The sequence below is a fragment of the Hypanus sabinus genome, unplaced genomic scaffold (assembly GCF_030144855.1).
Source record: "Hypanus sabinus isolate sHypSab1 unplaced genomic scaffold, sHypSab1.hap1 scaffold_836, whole genome shotgun sequence".
NCBI lineage: Eukaryota > Metazoa > Chordata > Chondrichthyes > Myliobatiformes > Dasyatidae > Hypanus > Hypanus sabinus.
Genome location: NW_026781689.1, coordinates 66,666 through 85,849, shown reverse-complemented (window position 1 = coordinate 85,849; position 19,184 = coordinate 66,666). Strand labels below are relative to the sequence as shown.

At 42.5% G+C, this 19,184-nt stretch overlaps 1 long non-coding RNA gene across 3 annotated transcripts in view; it reads right to left on the bottom strand.

The window, feature by feature from the left end:
• Window positions 1–1,490: 1,490 nt before the first annotated feature.
• Window positions 1,491–19,184, bottom strand: part of LOC132390296 (uncharacterized) — a 51,500-nt gene continuing 33,806 nt past the window's right edge. The window contains exons 4-5 of one of the 3 annotated variants that reach the window (XR_009510854.1): window positions 15,571–15,726; window positions 1,491–2,042 (exon numbers count right to left, since the gene is read on the bottom strand). This is a non-coding gene — a long non-coding RNA (uncharacterized LOC132390296). Of the gene's footprint in view, window positions 2,043–6,718; window positions 8,507–12,510; window positions 12,523–15,570; window positions 15,727–19,184 lie in introns of those variants that run through there. The other 2 variants (XR_009510851.1, XR_009510855.1) reach the window with 2 other exon arrangements.

The window sequence follows — 19,184 nt, the reverse complement described above, 5'->3', positions numbered from 1 at the left end:
CTCTTGGATATATCAAACTTACAAATTCCCTCTTCCTGCACCTCACCCACCACATGACATTCTTCAAATATGATCAAGTATGTTTTCCTTCACAAAATCATGTCAATTTTCCTGATTAGCTTGAACTTTTTCTGACCTGGTACAATGTCTTGATTAATAGCTAATTTGTCTGTAACAATACACTCAGTAGCTACTTTATTATGAGGGGTGATTGATAAGTTCATGGTCTAAGACAGGAGTCAATTTTAGAAAACCTAGCACATTTACCTTTCAACATAATCCCCTCCTACATTTACACACTTAGTCCAGCGGTCGTGGAGAAAGTGTCCACAGATGGGTAATTGATAGGTTCGTGGCCTAAGGTAGAAGGAGATGAGTTAAACAGCTCTCGTTACATGCACATGCAGGTCATCTCTTTGACTGATTATGCAGGAGGTTTGAAGTTAATAACTCATCAGTTAATAATTCATCAGAGGTGATTGATAAGTTTGTGGCCTATGGTAGAAGGAGATGAGTTTATTAACTTCAAACTTCCTGTATAATCAGTCAAAGAGCTGACCTGCATGTGCATGTAACAAGAGCTGTATAACTCATCTCCTTCTACCTTAGGCCACGAACCTATCAATCACCCATCTGTGGATACTTTCTGGAGGTCCAAGATCCGTATGCTCCACGACCGCTGGATTAAGTGTGTAAATGTAGGAGGGGACTATGTCGAAAAATAAATGTGCTACGTTTTCTAAAATTGACTCCTTCTGCCTTAGGCCACGAACTTATCAATCACCCCTTGTAAGTACCTCCTGTATATTCATGGTCTCCTGCTGCTGCAACTCATCCACTTCAAGGTTCAATGTGTTGTGCGTTCTGCATGCCACTGTTGTTACGCATGTTTATTTGAGTTACTGTCACTGACCTGCCTGCCTGAACAGTCTGGCCATTCTGCTCTGGCATCTCTGATAACAAAGCCTTCTTAACTCACAGAACCGCTGCTCTCTAGGTGCTTTTTTGTCTTTTTGCACCATTCTCTGTAAACTCTAAACTGTTGTGCGTGTAAACCCCAGATCAGCGGTTTCTGAGATACTCAAACCACTCCATCTGGCACCAACAAACATTCCATGGTCAAAATCACTTAGATCCCTTTTCTCCCCTATTCTGATGTTTGGTCTGAACAACATCTAAACTTCTTGCCCATGACTGCATACTTTTATGCACTGAGTTGCTACCACATGATTGACTGATTAGATATTTGCATTACAAGTAGTGTATAGGTGTAGCTAATAAAGTGGCCAGTAAGTGTAAGTTTCAACTCATAAAGATGTAGACAGCAGGATATTGAAAAAAGAGTTTTAACACTTACCCAAAAGGCTGGAATATGTCTAGGGGAAACGGAGATCCAGCCACTCACCAACCCACCTCCCGTATGCGCAGGTGCTGTGAGAATCGAGTTTATGCCTTGCGCCCGCCAACAGTATCAAACCCACAACAAATACCGTTATGAAATACACTTTAAAGAGTTTACTAAAATTAAAAGAGTATTAGGCAATACAATATATATATTTAAGGAAAAAAACAAAAGGTGCCAACTTATCAAAGTTCAGTCTGTTTAGTTCACTCGGAGCTCAACCATCGAACCATTCGACCCCTCGTCGCTTGCCTCCGACTTCCATGTCTTCCACCCCAGACTCCCCGGTGATCTTCTGAGCGCACGTCCACCTCCCTCGGCGTCTTTCTCCCGACTCCCCTCATACCAAAAACCCGTGAAAACCCCTCCCCTAAGTTCCCAGCCTCACAAGACACAATAACATTCCCCATTGATTAACAAATGAATACAGTTACCATATCAGCCATTTTAAAGCAGAACAACGGCGAGAGAAACACTTATCAGACAAAGAAGCATTCCTACTCGTTACAAACCAAAGAAGCCATTTTGAGTTACATACTCAGGACATTGTACAGAGTCTTGGCCCAAAATATCAACCGTTTGTTTGTCTCCCTAGATGCTGTCTGTCTTGCTGAGTTCCTCCAGCATTTTGTGTGGTTTGCTGTGGAAAACAAGTTTGGTTAAGACATTAAGTCTGCAAATGTATTTAATTATTCACATTAGTATGCAGTCTAGCGTAATGCAATTCCCTCTCATGAATTAAAAATGTCTCAAAAAATAAGAAAGAGGACAAAATATTTGAAGACGCTATTTACAGGGATTAAAAATTCAGCATTTTTGGATGCCTTTTTTGTGTATAGACATTCACTCTGCAGACCCTGAGGGTGAACTTCTACCACAGATGTCTCTCCTGCACAGACTGCAGATCCTGCAGCTATTCAATGTGGTCAGTAATTCTTGGAATGCTTCCCAGGATCATTGCTTGGCAGACTTCTCACATTTTGGATTTGGGCATATGTGGCACCATTTCCAAATTTGCACTCGACATAGAGCATGGAGCTGCAGTGAACTATGACAGTGACAGATTTCAAGAAGATATAGACTGGATAAGAATGAGAATCATTGATAAGTCTCTATATAGTTCTATTAGTCAGAATTACAACTGACTGATAGGGTCATACAGCATAGAAACAGACCCTTTGGCCCATCTAGTCCACACTGAGCTGTATTCTGCCTAGTCCCATTCACCCACACCTGGACCATAGCCCTTCATACCCCTCCCATCCATGTACTTATCCACTTTGCAGTCGACACCCCATCCACTACTTCTGCTAGCAACTCATTCCACACTTGCACCACCTCCTAAGTAAAGAAGTTCCCCTTCAGGTTTCCCTTACATATTTAACCTTTCACCCTTAACTTATGACCTCTAATTCCAGTTGCATCCAATAGAAAAAGCCTGGTTGCATCAACCTTATCCAATTAACATTTAACTTGTATGTATTTTTCTTATTGTAATTTATAGTGTATTTTTTGTATTGTACTGTACTGCTGCCTTAAAACCACAAATTTCATGACATATGTCAGTGACAATAAACCTGATTCTGATTTAGATTCTGTACTCTTCATAATTTTGTGTACATCTCATTCTCCTACATTCCAGGGAATAAATTCCTAATCTATTCAACCTTTCCCTAGTTGTGATGCTTACGGAGTATTAGAGATGCAAGAGGACACTTAAGAAAGAAATCGGGAGGGCTAAAAGAACACATGAAGTTGCTCTGGCAGACAAGGTGATGGAGAATCCTAAGGGATTCTACAGATATATTAAGAGCAAAGGATTGCAAGGGACAAAATTAGTCCTTTGGAAGATCAGAATGGTAATCCATGTGTGGATCCAAAACAAATTGGGCAGATCTTAAGTAAATTTTTACATCTGTATTTATGGACCCTATATAATTACAGAGGAGGAGGTATTTGCTGTGCTGAGGCAAATCAGGGTGGATAAATTCCCAGGGGCTGACAAGGTGTACCTATGGGAGGCAAGTGGAGAAATTGCTGGGGTCCTAACAGAGATAATTAGCTCATCCTTAGCAAGAGGTACCAGAGGATTGGGGGATAGTCAATGTTGTTCCACTGTTTAAAAAAAGGCTCTAAACATAAATCAGGAAATTATAGGCCAGTGAGAGTGACCAGTTGTGGGAAAGTTATTGGAAGGTACTCTAAGGGATTGGATATAAAAGTATATGATAGACAAAGACTGATTAAGGATTATCAGTATGGCTTCTGTGTAGTAGGTCCTGTCTAACCAATCTTATAGTTTTTTTGAGGAACTTAACAAGTAAGTGAATGAAGGCAACGCAGTGGATGTTGTCTACGTGGACTTCAGTAAGGCATTTGACAAGGTTCCGCATGGGGAGGCTGGTCAAGAAGGTTCAGTGACTTGGCATTCAAGATGAGGTAGTAAATTGGATTAGACATTGGCTTTGTGGGAAAATTCAGAAAGTGGTTGCAGATGATTGCCTCTCTGACTGGAGGCCTATGACTAGTAGTATGATGCAGAGATCGGTGCTGGGTTTATTGTTGTTTGTCACCTATATCAATGATCTGGATGATAATGTGGTTAACTGGATCAGCAAATTGGTGGATGATATCAAGATTGGGGGTGTCATTGAGGACAGTGAGGAAAGCTATCACACCTTGCAGAGGGAAAAATGGCTGAAAAATGGCAGAAATAATTTAATGCAGACAAGTGCAAGGTTTTCCATTTTGGTAGGATGAACCAGGGTAGGTCTTACAAAGTGAACTGTAGGGCACTGAGGAGTGTGGTAAAACAAAGGGATCTGGGATTACAGGTCCATAATTAATTGAAAGTGGCATTGCATGTTGTTAGGACATAAAGTAAGCTTTTGGCACATTGGCCTTCATGAGTCAATGCATTGAGTACAGGAGATGGGATGTTATGTTGAAGTTGTATAAGATGTTGGTGAGGCCGAATTTGGATTGTGTTGTGTGCAGTTTTCGTCACCTACCTGCAGGAAAGACGTAACCAAGGTTGAAAATGTACAGGTAAAATTTACCAGGATGTTGCAGGGTCTGGATGACCTGAGTTATAAGTAAAGATTGAATAGTAAGACTGTATTCCTTAGAACATAGAGATTGAAAGGCAATTTGATAGAGTATACAAAATTATGAGGTGCATAGATAGGGTAAATGCAAGGAGGCTTTTTCAGCTGAGATTGGATGGGACAACAATCAGAGGTCATGGGTTAAGGGTAAAAGGTGAGAAGTTTAAAGCGAACATGAGGGGAAACCAGGCATATAGAGGAGGGTAGTGCAGTGGATGTGATCTACATGGATTTTAGTAGGTTTGGTGGCAGGGTGGAGATATGTCTCTACCAAAGGAGTTGTAAGGCACTAATTCCCTCTGCTAGCCCACAGGACACCATTGGACAAAGTGTAGTACCTGCATAGTGCACCCCCCCCCCCCCCCCCCCCGCAACCTGATCAGGGTTATGTGAAGCCAAGGGAGCAGGTGGTGGATGGTCGTACGAGCAGCTGGCGCAGATCACAAGTCCTGGTTATGTGACCACTGACGCCAGGCAGACAATCTCTGAAGAGTATTGATAATGGCTGGGATCACCCATCTTATAAAGACACTGCCCTGAAGAAGGCAATGGCAAACCACTTCCGTAGAAAAATTTGCAAAGAACAATCAGAGTCACCATTATTACCCATAAGACACGACACATAATGATGATGATGATAAGTTGCATAAAACAAATATTCCTGTGAAGTATAAAAACACAACATGACAAATGGTTCATCTATGTCGAGAAGTTAGAGAAAACAAGAAGAAAGAGGCTGTTAAACACACTCTGTGGCCACTTTATGAGGTACTTACCTTTATGGTCTGCTCCTGTAGCCCATCCACTTCAAGGTTTGATGTGTTATGTTTAGAGATGCTCTTCTGCACACCATTGTTGTAACGTGTGGTTATTTGTGTTATTGTCGCCTGTCAACTCAAACCAGTCTGGCCATTCTCCTTTGATCTCTCTCATTAACAAAGCTTTTTTGCCCAAAGGACTGCCGCTCACTGATATCTTTTTGTGTTTTGCACTATTCTCTGTTGTATGTGAAAATCCCAAGAGAACAGCAGTTTCTGAGATTCTCAAACCAACCTGTCTTGCACCAACAATCACTTCACAGTCAAAGTCACGTAGATCATAGTTCTTCCCTAGTCTGATGTTTGGTCTGAACAACAACTGAACCTCTTGACCATGTCTGCATGCTTTTATGGATTGAGTTGCTGCCATGTGATTGGCTGATTAGATATTTGCATTAACAAACAGGTGTACCTAATAAAGTGGCCTCTGAGTGTATATTAATAACATAGTAGGAATGTAGGTGGCCCATGTGTTGTTGGTAGTAAGGAGGATCATAAGTAGGCTACAGGATAGTTTTGAACATTTGGTAAGAGAGAAAAAGTCATGGTAGATGGAATTTAATCCTGATAAGTGTGAGATGATGCTTGTTGAGAGGACTAATTAATATTTGAGATTCTCACACAAACTTACCCAAGAAGTGTCTCAGACAATGTACGTACATAAGCAGAGCACATTGCACTGGGTTTACCCAATGAGGTCACACACCTTGCCACAGTCTTCCTTTCTCTATATATATCCCCTCCCTTACCCCCCTTCCCCTACCCCTACCCCTACTGCTCTCAGATTGTGGTGGACATATATTGGATCTTTGGCCTTTGTTTGTGACTTTCTTCAATATTAGCACATCACTCAGGCAGGAATGAAAGTGAGTGTGAACAAAATTGCACCGTCTAAACAGAAATCTGTTTGGCCAAACAAATTGTGTTGCCATTGTGGCAGGGGCTCACATACACCAGACCAATGCAGGTTCAAATGCAAAATTGCAGAAAATACAACAAAGTAAGACACATACAAAGAGCATGTTGGGCAGTCAAAAATAAATGGACTGCACAGGGAAGAGAAGAAGATAAAAAGTCAAGTGGCAGTTTCAAAAAGAGAATTAATCTGCATGTTATTGATGAAAAATCTCATAATGTAGAGAGTGACAGAGGACTGAGTAACTTTGAGATTTACAAGTGAAAAAGAACACCAGAAGTGAACCAGAAGTAAATTAATTAATATGGAATCTGACACTGGCTCAGCTGTTTCAGTCATTCCATAAAATAAATTTGAATGGCATTTCAAAAATACTGAATTGAAACTTGCAGATATCCAACTTAGAACTTGTACAGGAGAAAAGATAACTCCTGCAGGAATGACATTTGTAACAGTGAAATACAACAAACAATAAGCCACATTGGGATTTTTTTGGGGTAAAAACAGGAGGGACCGTGTTGTGGGAACATTAGTGACTGAGGCAACTACACTTGATTGGAGATCCATCCACCATTTGCATGCCGCATTCCCTGCAATGGAGTCAACTGAAAGCTAATTAAGAAAGGGACTGAATGAGGCTAAGGCCACAGCAGTGTTCAAGGATGGCAATGGAAAACACAAACGTTTCAAGGGTAAAATAATGTTAAATGAAAATGCCATATACAAGTTTTACAAAGCCTGTCCTGTTCCATATACCATCTCTGATAAATTAGCCAGTGAGCTAGATTGCATGGAGGCTGAAGGAATTCTTTCCAAGGTTGAGTGGAGCCCATGGGCAACACCAGTGGTCCCAGTGGTCCAGAAGAATGGGTCTGTCAAAATCTGTGGTGATTTAAAGGACACTATCAACCCAGTACTGAAAGCAGATCAATAGAGAATATCTTTGTAAACATTTCTGGAGGAAAATATTTCAACAAAGTGGACTTAACTGAAGCCTACCTACAGATGGAGATAGAAGAAAAGTCCAAAGTGTTTCTCACCATAAACACTCACGACAGCTTTATCACTATAATAGTTTTTTTTTGGAGTAGCATAAGCATTTGCAAATGGTGGAAAGCTATGTGCCTGTTGCTGCAAGGCTGCTCAGGCACTCAGTATTATCTGGATGACATCATTGTTACCAGCAAGGATGACAAGGAACATCTCCAAAATCTTAAGACAGTGTTAAAAAGACGAGAAGTTTATTGGCTCAGAGCACTACACAACTCATGTGAATTCTTTAAAACAAGCATCACTAACTGTGGTCACACTATTGACTCACAAGAATTACACAAGTGTGCTCAGAATATTCAAGCAGTGGTGGATGCCCCAAGGCCAAAGGGCATGCTACAGTTCAGATTCAGACTAAGTTTATTGTCATTTAGAAACCACAAATGCAATGCAGTTAAAAAATGAGACAACGTTCCTCCAGAATGATATCACAAAAGCATATGACAAAACAGACTACACCAGAAAATCCACATAACGTTTAGCAATCCCCAATCCAGTGTCCGGAGAGGCTGCTGCGTGTTAATATTGCGCTACCATCTAGCGCGTTCCCCGGAAAGGAGCTCCCCAGACAAAACAAGACCAAAAACTAAAGCTACAAAACCTGCACAAAACCACATAGTTACAAAATATAGTTACAACAGTGCAAACAATTGCATAATTGATAAAAAAAAAACAGACCATGGACACGGTAAAAATAGTCCAAAGACGTTAAAGGACTATAAGTTCAAAAGAAATCACCACACAGTTTCCACAAGTCCCCAGGATCCTGACAGACTTGCCATTCCATGCCGGCGGCAAAAGGGAATACCCCCACTATGGACTTCCACGGCGCCGCCCGACTCAGCCTCGCAGACACAGCACACACCGAAAACGACCTGTCCGCAGCGGACTCCGAGTCCGTTGAATCTCCGAGCCTCCGACCATCCCCTCCGGTACAGTTTTTCCAAGCACCATCCTCTGCCGAGCGTGTTAAGAGGGCCCCGCCAATGGCCATCGGCAACGCGACCCCGAGGACTGGGGGCCTGTACTTCCCAGCAGAGTCCCGGACCTCACAACAGCAGCAGCAACGAAGAAGGTCTTCCTGGAGATTTCCCGATGTTCCTCCGTGCTCCCACGTCGGTTTACAATCGATTATGATTGCGCACGGCACCCCACTTCACAAATAACAGATAATCAGTTCCGGAGTGGCCGCTGCAAGTTGCGTCGCGCTGCCCTGTTGGAAAATTGTTGTGATTCTTTTTAGGATGTGTCAATTACTATGATGGGTTCCTGCCAAACCTGGCTACTGTGCTCCACCCCTGTGCTACTGCACTCATTACCACAGATCGGGAAGAATTGGTAATGGACAAAACAGTGTGAGGTGGCTTTCCAAAAGTTAAAGGAAATGGTGACATCAGACACTGTACTCACACATTATGATCTACCTTGTCCAGTGAAGCTTGCCAGTAACCCCTCGCTTTATGGTATAGGTACAGTCCCTACCATTGCCAAGAAAAATTATGAACAGATTAACAGAGAAGCCTTGAGTTTGGTTGATGTAAAACATATGGGAGAGAGTTTACCCTCATTACTGACCATCAAGCGCTGGTGCTCATTTTTAATCCGCTGAAGGGTTTGACACTAACAGCAGCAGCACAAATACAGAGATGGGCTCTGTTTCTTGGAGGACACAACTACAAGGTCGAATTCAAGAGGATAACTAATCATGAAAATGCTGATGGATTGTCCTGTTTACTCTTGGAAACGGAAATAGGTGAAAATTTTTAAAAAGATGTTCCTTTTGACGTATTCTTCCTAATACAAACTGGAAGTCTTCCTATCATGGCAGGAATGATCCGATGAAAGGATCCCCCACTGCCTCCGGCTTCCCAAAGTGGCTGGGATGTACAGCAGGAATTCCAGTTCCCCCATCTTTACCATGCCAGGATGAACTTGCCCTTGATGGATGTTACCTTATGTGAGGACTGAGAGTTGTACCATCCAAGCTTATAGCTGAAGTATTGGAAGAGCTATATGTCGGTCATCTGAGCATGGTTAAAATGAAAGCATTGGCTCAAAGCTTTGACTGGTGGCCTGGGATAGATCGGCAGATCAAGCAGCTTGCCATATACCGCTTGGGGTTCCAACACATCCAGAGGTGCCAAGAACAATGCCTCTTCATCCCTGGGAACAGCTTAACTGTCTTGGCAAAGGATTCATGTGGATTTTGCCAGACCATTCACGGGCACAAATATCTTGGTAGTAGTGGATGCAGCTACAAATTGGCCAGAAGTGTTCCCGATAGCCTTCACTACTTCATTGAAAACAGGTGATCTAATTTTCTACATCAACAAATTGGTTGACTTCGTAAGGTAATATAGTATATTGCAACTGAGTAAAGTTAATATAGTAATTACAAAGGGGATGAATACTTTTTAGTCTCACAATTTTGGTTTTAATTTTTATTAAATTATTGACAGGTTTTGGAATTTTTCTGTTGATTTGGCATGATGCACAATACTTTGTACATCAGCTCAAAATCCTACTTCAATATATTTTAAATTTAGAAAACGAGATAGTAAAGCGTGAAAATAGTTGTGGTGGCTGAATATTTTTTCAAGGCACTATAAAAGTATGTGAATGACGTACATCATTATGCCACCAGGTCATATGTGTGAACCTCACTAATGTAAAACTAAGTAGAGCTATTTCCCAGATCCTGTGTTTTTCTTTTGGTTAGTTTTTGGAGTTACAAAACATATCATTGGGGAAGCTATTGTTCCGCAACTTTTTCTGATCTGGTGCATTGGAGAACCCAAAACAGGCCATGATGCAACCAGTCAGAACACTCTCCATGATATATCTGAAGTAAATAACTAGAGTTGTTGGTTATATACAACATCTCAAACTACTCATTGAGCGTGGCTTCTTCATGGTGGCATCAATAAGTTAAGCTCAGAATAGATCCCCTACAAAGGGATCTCTCGTCTCTTTGTGTTTCTACAAAGGGGTTTCCTGATAAGTGGTCTCGGCCCAAAACATCGACAGCTTATTCCTCTCTGTAGATGCTGCCTGACCTGCTGAGTTCCTCCAGCATTTTGCTTGTGTTGCTCTGGATTTCCAGCATTCACAGAATCTCTTGTATTTCTCATTTTTTCCAGTTATTATTTCTGCTCTGACTGCCCGTGAGAGATAAATGAGCAACACATCCAAAACTTGTGATGTGTCTGTCATGCATAAAGGTATGAGATGAGTAACTGGAGGAGAAAATGATGACTGAGCAGGAAAATGGGACTGAGCAGGACAATACACAATGGGCCAGGAGCCTGCCCATTCCGTGCAGCTGATCCTGGAAGAGAATCAGATTCAGAATCAGGTCTGATATCATTGGCATTTGTCGTGAAATTTGTTGTCTTTGGGGCAGCAGTACAATGCAATACATAATAACAGAGGAAAAATTGTGAATTATAGTAAGTATGTATATATATTAAATAGTTGAATTAAATAAGTAATTAAATAAGTCAACAGCTTTCTGCAGCTTATTTTGATCCTGTGGATTAGCACTCCTCCCTTCCATACCAGGCGGTGATGTAGGCAATTGGAATGCTCTCCACGGTACATCTGTAGAAATCTGCGAGATTTATTGGCTCAAGTCCAGAGTTTGAGGCCTGGTGCTTGGGGTCCTTCAGTAGTCAAAATTGGCGAGTCCTGGGATGGGTACAGAAGATCGAAGCCTGAAGGTCAATTGAAGTTTGGAAGATGAGCCCTGGCGGCCAAAGCCTTGGATATGCGAATCCATTAGCAAAGTTAAAGGTCCAGTGTCTGGGAGTCTATTGGTGGCTGGAGGTCCAGAGATGGGCTGTCCTGGAGTTAGAGGATTGTCTGTGTGTATGCACGGCTACGTGGGTGAGAGGGAGGTGAGAGATTTGCTTTGCTGTTGTTCTGTGTGATGAAAACTACAATTATTACTAAGCAATGCAGTGGTTTAATTATTGAAATACATATATTTCTTAAGTTTTATATGCATAGAAAGGTAAAATATATACTATATACTAAGAAAAACATTTGACTAACTGACGCTAAATAAGACCAGATGTACCTGTTCCGACTTCAATTCTGACTTAAAGATGGACTCGGGAATGGAACTCATTCATAACCCAGGGACTGCCTGTACTTTAAAATAATCTCTAGATTACTTATAATACCTAATACAATGTGAATCCTATGTAAATAGTTGCTACACTGTATTGTTTAGGGAGTAACGACAAGAAATAATAGTCTGTACATGCTCAAACTACGAGCGCTGGAGAGAGAACTTCTGGGTTTTCCCGATCCGCTGTTGGTTGAAATCGCACATGTGGAATCCGCAGATAAGGAGGGCCAACTGTACTTCTTTCAAATTTCTCGAACTTCTATGTTCCAAGGTCTCTAATGCAAGATTCTGAAGTAACACTGCTTCAGTTTTCAGGGAAGGGATCTCTCAAAGACCTCAGCAAACAAGCTTTTGACAAAGTATCTGCCAACTAACATTTGTTAGGCTTACCACTCCAATTATTAACAGCACTTGGAGGATAGAGGGACCGTAAGGTGACATACACATACTGTAATAAATTTATTTTAAACATCAGAAGTATTGACTGAAGGAAAATTAACAAACTGGGCTGCTATCCTAAAGGGAGAATGTATGACAGAGTCATTTGATACAGTTGTCGAAGGTGGTATTAGTAGAAAGACAGTCAAAGCAAGTTTTGGATTCTCTCTCATCCTCACATTGAAGGCAACTTTCATTGGCGTCTACATTACTCTTATTGTACACATCAGGTAGATTTAGAATAGATTTAGCAGCTCAAAATTGGGGTGGCACAGTGGTTAGAACAACGCTTTACAGTACCAGTGAATGCGTTAAACTCCTGTCATTCTCCCTGTGACTGTGCAGATTTCCTCCAGGAGCTCCGGTTTCCTCCCAAGTTCCAAAGACGTACTGGTTGTTAGGTTAATTGGTCGTTGTAAATTGTCCTTTGCTTAGGGTGGGGTGAAATCCGGAGTTGCTAGGCAGCACAGCTCGAAGGGCTGGAAGGGCCTACTCTGTGCTGTATCTCAGTCAATCAATAAATAAGTAATTCAACCAACCAGATATTCCAGGACAACATGGAACATCAGATCCCAAAATGTTTTGCCATTACCATCGAGCCAAGGATTTCCATTAAAAAAAACCCAAACTGCTGGAGGAACTAATGGGTCTGGCAGCATCTGCGAAGGCAGAAGGATGGTTGAGACGCCACATCACAGTGGCTAGGAGGGTGGGCTCGAGGGCCCAGTGACCAACCACCTCTCCCATTTTATAGAACAGAACAGTACAGCACAGATGTGCCAACATTTTAACCTAATCCACGATAAATCTAACCCTTCCCTCCCACATAGCCCTCCGTTTTTCATTCATCCATATGGCCAAGAGTCACTTAAATGCCCCTACTTACCTGCCTCTACCATCACCCACAACAGTTGCGTTCCATGCACTTAACTCTCTAGAGTAAAAAAAAATCTACCTCTGATATTTCCCCTATACTTCCCTCTATTCAATTAAAGTTATGTCTTCTTGTTATTGTTACCCTGGGAAAAAGATTGTGACTGTTCACTATCTATGCCTCTTTATCATCTTATGCATGTCCTCCCATCCTCCTTTGCTCCACTGAGAAAAGCTCTAACATACTTAACCTATTCTCTTAAAATATGCTCTTTAATCCAAGTAGCATCCTGGTGAATCTCATCTCACCCTCTCTAAAGCTTCCGTATCTGACCACAACACAGTACTCCCAAATGTGATCTATCTAGAAATTTAAAGGCTGCAAAATAACCTCAAGGCTTTTGAACTCAATCTCTGCCCAACGAAGGAACTATGAGGCAGGGTTGCAGTTTTTTTAAGTAAACTTTTTGATGTGTTACAGCATTAATAGCAAGAGAGGGAGGAGGAGCTTAGGAGGATTAATGATGCCTAACAGCTCTATTTCCATTTTTTCTCTTTCAGGGTTCTTTTGAAGACGCTGATCTGGAGTTACACGCCGACTACAGTTCTTTGCGGGACTGGGACCTGTTCTCGGGTTTCAAGACTGGCCGTTATTCGGCACGCCAAGGGCTCGGCCTAAGAGCCTAGCTCGCCTCCGGAGGGTCAAGATTTCATGGCTCTGGGGACGGGCAAATCGAAGGTCGGTGTCCGGACAGGAGGTCGGTTTGTCATGGCAGATGGAAGATCTAAGGCTGTGTGCCCAGAGACCCGAGATCTTTGGGCACAGAGCTCGGAAAAAGTGGCACAAAGGACTTTTAACACTGTAAACCAGTGAGTTGTTTGTTATGTCTCCCGTCTCACTGTGAAACGGAGACACCTTATTTCAGGATGTTCCCCTAGCTTGTTTGTACGTGTTGATTTCAGGATGTGTATTGTATACATTTCTCTGACATTAAATGTACCTCTGAAACCTTTGAATTCCAGTAAACTGTAAAAAAAAAAATTAGATTATGTTTGGACAAGGAACAAAGAATCAAGAGCTTCTGCAGATGCTGGAAATCCAGAGCAACAAACACAACTCGGGATTGTCAGCAGGTGAGACGACATCTATGCAGGGAAATAAACACGCAAAGTTTTGGGCCTAAACCCTTCTTCAGGGCTGGGGGAGGGTTGCAGGGGAAGGAATACCAGCTGGCAGATGACAGGTGAAGCCAGGTGAGGGCCCAAGTGGACGGTTTGGGGGAAAGAGGGATGAAGTAAGAAGCAAGGGGGGTGATAGGTGAGGGGGAAGGTGGGTAGGAGGATGAAGTGAGAGGCTGGGAGGATACAGCATTGCTAAGTTATACCCAGCTCAGATCCTCCAGTCACGGGGGATGAGGTATCACAGAGATCAGATCCAAAGACAGAGTCAAGTTACCAGTGCAAGAGGGGAGGTATTAAAATTCCAGTAATTAAGCCCGAGTGTTAGCATCAGTAGCTGTGACCATGTTATTGTAAAACCCCATCCGTTATTACTGACATCTGTTAGGAAATTGTGGTCAAATCCATGGCGATGTGGTTGGTTCCTAACTGACATCTAGGTCAATGAGGAGCAACTAACATTGGACTTGCCAGCAAAGACTAGATCTAACAATCGAATAATGATAAACAAACACTCACAAGCTTGCGAAAGTAGTGGGTGCTAATTGGGAAGTTCGACCCTCATTGGTACAGAGCAGACAGACCTCTACAGTACTGTAAAAAGTTATATATTGCAAGGTCCAAGTGTTAATTGTAATGCTCTTAAAGAGACAGTTAGCAATTATTGTGAAAGATTGCCACAGAGAACAGCGAGTATATGTTGATGGTATACAGGGATGGCATACTGTTAATGGCAACAGTGCTGATGCAGAGAGTGACGTTGGGGTGCAAGTCCAAGGCTCCCTGAAAGTGGCTACCCAGGTTGATAGGGTGCTAAAGAAGGCGCATAGCACGCTTGCCTTTATTAGTCAGGGCATTCACTTCAAGAGCCGGGAAGTTATATTATAGCCTTAAAACTCCAGCTAGCCCGCATCCAGAATATTACATTCAATCCTGGTTGCCCCAGTCTAGGAAGGATGTGACGTTTTTGGAGAAGCTGCAGAAGAGATTCACCAGGATGCTAGGTTAGAGGGCACATGCTATAAGGAGAGGCTGGACAAACTTGGGATTTTTCTCCGCGGCAGTGGAAGCTGAGGGGAGACCTAACAGAAATGTGCAAGATTGTGATTGCGAGGGGCAAAGATAGAGAAGGCACCCGGTATCTTTTCCCCAGGCACTGAAAAATCAAATACTAAAGGGATGCATTTAAGGAGAGAGAGAGGGCAAGTTCAAGGTAATGTATGGGACAGGCTTTTTTTTTAATTATAAAGGCAAAGTGTGGGTGCCTGGAATGCAGCAGTAGGGGTGGTAGTGGAGGCAAGTATGATAGGTGTTTAAGAGGCTCTTAGATAGGCATATGAATGATATCATGTGCAGGCATGGGCAATCAATGAAAATTGTTCTCAGCTTCTTCCTGGGCATAATTTGCTAGTGCCACACTGAAGTAGCAGCCTAGATTACTTGCTCAAATCTTGGGAGCAAACCTTTAACTCAAAACATCTGTGCCTCAATCAGAACTGCTAGTCCCTCTCACACTCTGCGCCTCTCCCCCAGATGGTCTGAAGTGAAATCAACCCTTCCATTATGATGACCAAGTGGTGGAAGCCTGAATAATCTCATTCATTTCCTCAAGAGTTGAATTCAATCCCAATTCATTTGATTAAACTTCATCTTACCTGCTGAGGTATCCGGCTTGCAGGATACAGACGAGACGGAAGCAGGTGGGCCAGGCTTGGTTGCTGCTCAGGGATGGTGTTGGAGCGCACTTCCTGCTGGGGAAACTGTGACAGAGACTTGCACAGTCCCAGAGTGGAGCACATCACCTCTGGTTTCTGCCAGAGACCAAGACACAAAGTAAGCACGGAGCAAACTGCGGCAGAAACTTCTCACAATCTCTTGCTGACCTGCAAAAATACAAGCTGCTGAAAGAAAGCAGGTCAGCAGTATCCGAGGAGGGAGGGGAGGTGGACAGTCAACATTTCAGTTTGAGATCCTTCCCCATGGCCAAATGGTCAGTTTGGGTTCAGTAAGTTTTGAAAACAGTGAACACATGCAGTTAAGTTGACACAACTTTTCTTCCTAACTAGTCTTTCCTCTTGGTCCGTCTCACAAGCTTGCATGGATTTCAGGTGGCCTGAACTGTGTACAAGTGTAATGCCATCCTTTCATAAAGACCCAAGAACTAGGATCAGGAGTAGACCATCTGGCCCATTGAGCCTGCTCTGTCATTAAATAAAATAAGATCACAGCTGACCTGGCTGTGTACTCAGCTCCACTTACTTGCCCTTTCCCCATAATCTTTAGTTCCCCTGTTATGCAAAAATCTGCATCTTAAAAATATATTTCATGAGGTGACCTGTGCAGCTTTTCCCTGGGCAAAGACTCTCAGATTCACTACTCTGTGGGAAAAGCAGTTTCTCCTCATCTCTGTCCTAAATTTATTCCTCCGAATCGCGAGCCTATGTCTTCTAGTTACTAGTTGAAAAAATTTCTTACCTCTGTCTTAATTATCACTTTCATAATTTTATATGTTTCTATAAAATCCCCTCTCATTCTTCTGAATTCTAGCAACTCATTCTCTCCTCATCCTAATACCCTCACCTCTAGGATGAACCTGGTGAACATCCTCTGCACTATCTCCAAAGCCAGTATATTTTTCCTCAAATACGGAGACCAGAATTGAACGCAACACTCTTCAGCCTCAGGACTCACACTGCCAGGTTCAGGAACAGTTACTACCCCTCAACCATCAGGCTCTTGAACCGAAGGGGATAACATCAATCAACTTCATTTGCTCCATCATTGAAATATTCCCACATCCAATAGACTCACTTTCAAGGTCTGGATATTTCATACGTTCTGGATATTTATTGCTTAATTACTTATTATTATTTTTTCTTTTTTATTTGCACAGTCTTGTCTTTTGCGCACTGGTTGAACGCCAAGTTGGTGTGGTGTTTCATTGATTCTGTTATGGTTATTATGCTATAGATTTATTGAGTATGCCAACAAAGAAATGAATCACAGGGCTGTACATGGTGACATAAATGTACTTCGATTAAAAATTTACTTTGAACTTTAAAAACTTTTCCTTCACAATTTTAGAGATTTTTAATGGTTGTTGTCAAGTCCCATCCAAATTCATTATACAGAATGAGGAACTGCACATGCTGGGAATTGGTACAACACACAAACACTGGAGGAACTCAGCAGGTCAGGCAGCATTTATGAAGTTTCGGGTTGAGTTGCAGTGTTTTGTGCTTTGTTCCAGACGCGTCTCTTACAGCCATTGCTCCTCTCAGCTTGGCTGCACTTCAGTGGACTTCTTGCTTGGGTGACACTGGTTCCAGCTCGGACAGCTGACCAGTTGAATAATGTGAAGAAACTGAAACACAACTTTAAAAAAAAACAGGTGCCCACGATCATGATATTCGCAACACTAGAAAAGCTGAAAGTCTGCAGTGTTTTACTGAAGTAGTATGCTTTAAAGAGTAACATACACAAAATTCTGCAGGAACTCAGCTGGCCAGGCAGCATCCATGGGAAAGAGTACAGTCGCTGTTTCAGGCTGAGACCCTTCATCAGCTCGAAAGGGAGATTTAAACTTTTTCAGGCTTGGCATCCCTGGAAGAGACTTCGTAGTGTAGTAGTCCAATCACAAATAAGAGAAAATCTGCAGATGCTGGAATCCAATTCAGGCCGAAATGTCAACTGTTTACTCTTTTCCATGCATGCTGCCTGACCTGCTGAGTTCATAGAAACATAGAAAGCCTACAGCAGAATATAAGCCCTGTGCCAAACATATCCTTACCTTAGAATTTACCTAGGGTTACTTATAGCCCTTTATTTTTCTAAGCTCCATGTATCTATCCAGGAGTCTTTTAAACAACCCCATTGTATCCGCCTCCACCACTGTCACCAGCAGCCCATTCCACACACTCACCACTCTCTGCGTGAAAAAGCTTGCCCCGACATCTCTGTACCTACTTCCAAGCACCTTAAAACTATGCCCTCTTGTGCTCGCCATTTCAGCCTTGGGGAAAAAACCTCTGACTATCCACACAATCGATGCCTCTCATCATCTTATACACCTCTATCAGTTCACCTCTCATCCTCTGTTACTCCAAGGAGAAAAGGCCGAGTTCACTCAACCTATTCTCATAAGGCATGCCCCCAGACCAGGCAACATCCTTGTAAATCTCCTCTGCACCCTTTCTATGGCTTCCACATCCTTCCTATAATGAGGCGACCAGAACTGAGCATAGTACTCCAAGTGGGGTCTGACCAGGGGCCTATATTGCTGCAACATTACCGCTTGGTTCCTAAACTCAATACCACGATTGATGAAGGCTAATGCACCATTTGCCTTCTTAACCACAGAGTCAACCTGCACAGCTGCTTTGAGCATCATATGGACTCAGACCCCAAGATCCCTCTGATCCTCCACACTGCCAAGAGTCTTACCATTAATACAATTATTACATTGAAATGAGGAAGAACAGTAATTACATTTTATTAATTGTGATCATTACAAAAGTCATTGGAAAAGGAAGCCAGATATGCTCCCAGCATGTTACAAAATGCATGCTTGGAAGTGGCAGCTCATTCCGTACAGTCTGGTATCGCGGGATCCACAGCATCGCGCTTAAGAAAGACCTGATCTGCATTAGGATCAGATCAACATAGATCAATTCCATAGTGTGACTGCACCAGGACCACGTGATCTAAAGACACCCTGACCTTTCTTTCACAGCCACTTTTAAAAACACCAGAATAAAATGCATCAGCCCAGACCCATCAACTCAACCTAAAACGTCCATCGTTAATTCACAGATGCTGCCCGAATCACTGAGTTCCTCCAGCATCTGCGTGTGTTACTCTGGATTTCCAGCATCGACAGAATCTCGTGTTTAGAATAAAACGCACGACTTTCGAAATTGTATATAAACTCCAGTCAGGGTGTTATATCCTACCAATCAATATATCTCGAACACTGCAAGGTAACAGTAAATCCCGCTTCTCTTTTCAAACCACCCTCCTCCAACAATGTCAGATGGTTCACAATGACTTGCATCGTTAATGCACCAAAAAGTACACAAAAATGTCCCTCTCCTTGAGGAAGTGCACCTCTCATCTTTGTGACACAAAGGATTCTGCAGATACCGTCAATCGAGAATAACAAATAATAGAACAGAATTCCGGAGGAGTTCGGCAGGTCGGGAATAAACAGTTTACGTTTCAAGCCGAGACCCTTCCATCAAGACGGCAGATGAAATACAGATAAAAAGGT